Genomic DNA, 2661 nt, shown 5'->3' with positions numbered 1-2661 from the left:
AACTTTCCATCTAAGCTAATGTTTCAATAATAAGTAAAAACTTTCAATCTAAGCTAATGTTTCAATAATAAGTAAAAACTTTCAATCTAAGCTAATGTTTCAATAATAATTAAAAACTTTCCATCTAAATTAATGTTTCAATAATAATTAAAAACTTTCCATCTAAGCTAATGTTTCAATAATAAGTAAAAACTTTCAATCTAAGCTAATGTTTCAATAATAATTAAAAACTTCAATCTAAGCTAATGTTTCAACAATAATTAAAAACTTCCAATCTAAGATAATGTTTCAACAATAATTAAAAACTTTCCAAGCTAATGTTTCAATAATAATTAAAAACTTTCAATCTAAGCTAATGTTTCAACAATAATTAAAAACTTTCAATCTAAGCTAATGTTTCAATAATAATTAAAAACTTTCCATCTAACTTAATGTTTCAATAATAATTAAAAACTTTCCATCTAAGCTAATGTTTCAATAATAAGGTTATTGTTGAAACATTAGCTTGGAGGGAAAGTTTTTAAGGAAAGTTTTTAATTATTGTTGAAACATTAGCTTAGATTGAAAGTTTTTAAAAGCTAATGTTTCCATAATAATTAAAAACTTTCCTAAGCTAATGTTTCCATAATAATTAAAACTTTCCATTTAAGCTAATGTTTCAATAATAATTAAAAACTTTCCAAGCTAATGTTTCAATAATAATTAAAAACTTTCCAAGCTAATGTTTCCATAATAATTAAAAACTTTCCAAGCTAATGTTTCCATAATAATTAAAAACTTTCCATCTAAGCTAATGTTGTGGCCTCATCACAAGCACTGTTCTTGTAGAGCTGAGCAACTTGTTTCAGTGACGTAAAAATATTTTTATCTTACTTTATTGTCTCCCCTTAAACTAAAAAGCAGTATATTGGAAAATATTTGGCATGTTGTTAGCCATATAAATGAGAAGATGAAAGATTTCACACGTATGAAACATTGAAACTGTAAAACTAGGGCCTTATTGTAGAGGTTCGGAATACACGCCATTTATCATCGTATTGTCCTAACCCTAGAAATCTGCAACCTTTTTGTAAGCCTACGCAGTAATTGGATTAAGGTATTTATTAAAAAAAATGAAATATTGCCAAAAGTTTCACAAATCAAACGTGTTTTAATTATGTGACAAGATCTCGCGAACAAAACATACAACAGACGTCAAAGGATCACGTGGTCCTTTAAAGTTTAAGGCTGTTCTCTCACACCCACCGTTGAGAAAAGCAAAAATTTAAACCTACTCTTTATATTATAGTATTTTCTGTTTAAACTCCTATAAAATGTTAGCTTAATACTGTTGATTGCAACTCATTCCACAAGCCAAAAACCCCGTTACAAAAATAAAACTACCTTAACTGGAGCTTAGCTTGATTTATCTTAAACTTATGTCCTTTCGTTTTACCTGAAGAGTTGGTGGTGGATGCTGTTAACTCGATGCCTTAATCCTAGTCTATCAGCCCAAAATTAGGGCTGCTTACGCGTAGAGCTTTTGTGTCACCCGAAAGTTTTCTTTGTCTTACTACCTTTTCATTTTATGGCTGATTAAATCTTGTTTTTTTCTACTCGTATCCTATGTCCATCCGTTAAACAATAAGTTATACGTAACACTCTAAATTATAATACTAATGATACTTTAATCATATTATTTGTTTCTTTTGTTATTTACAGCTAAGGCAAATTGGACTGTTTGCTGCGTCCATTGCGGGAAGTCGAACCCCTACCTGAAGACATTGATGTTATTAATCCATTTAATGAGGAGTCAATGTCGGTTTAATCAAAAGATGGCACCACATTCGTTCAGCCACTCTAATTACCAGTCATTCAGCCTATCAGAAGCAGCGTGATCTTTATAAAATTTCACTGGCTTCATTTTAATAGAATAAGTAAGGAAGTATATAAGTCCAAATAATTGTTCGTCTCATTTGTTACAGCAATTACAAATAATTTTTAAATTCTACAAACAGCGATGTTCTCGACCTCGTCGTACATTTTAGAAGTTGGTGTATTTGTCAAATAAGCTATACTTTCTCGGTAGCCCAGCAGTAAGCTTGAGTGCTTAAAGCACTTACATTTGGGGTTCATACCCTGCTCTAGACACAGTGCAAATTGCCCTTCGTCCAAATTTGTGGTTGACAAATCAAAACTGCAACAAACAGTTTGATGGTCGATAAAATCTTTTGTACAAGTCGCGAAAATGTCTTATTTGGTTTGAATTTCGAGCAAAGCTGCACAAAGGCTACCTGCGTTGGCCGTCATTAATTTAGCAGTGATAGATTACAGGGAAAAACAGCTAATCAACAACACCTAACGCCAACTCTTGGGCAATTCTTTTCCCAAGGAATAGTGGGAACTGGCCGTCACATTATAATGCCCCCGCGGCTAAGAGAGCGAGCATGTTATGCAACAGGGATCTGAACCCTCGACCCTAACCACCAGGCCAAGCCAGGCTCCAAATGTCTGAGAGTACAATAATATGAAATTCGTGTAGTTTTGGGTTTGTGTATGACTATTTAGCCATAAAACCATTTCTGTTACTCACCTATATTATTTTCTATTCACAATCAGGCTTAATTTAGAATAGTGATATACTGTTGCGTCAGCGAGGTCACATGACTAGTGTCACACCAC

The 2661-nt window shown here is 32.4% G+C and overlaps 1 protein-coding gene across 1 annotated transcript in view; it reads right to left on the bottom strand.

The window, feature by feature from the left end:
- The window catches only part of LOC111089626, a gene marked incomplete at its 3' end in the record, with an annotated part of 31149 nt that overhangs the window by 17311 nt on the left and 11177 nt on the right, over positions 1 to 2661 (bottom strand). The gene's annotated exons all lie outside the window — the stretch shown is intronic.

The sequence above is a fragment of the Limulus polyphemus genome, unplaced genomic scaffold (assembly GCF_000517525.1).
Source record: "Limulus polyphemus unplaced genomic scaffold, Limulus_polyphemus-2.1.2 Scaffold6825, whole genome shotgun sequence".
Lineage (NCBI taxonomy): Eukaryota > Metazoa > Arthropoda > Merostomata > Xiphosura > Limulidae > Limulus > Limulus polyphemus.
The sequence above is the reverse complement of the archived record's forward strand: the minus strand, read 5'-3'. Positions and strand labels throughout refer to the sequence as shown.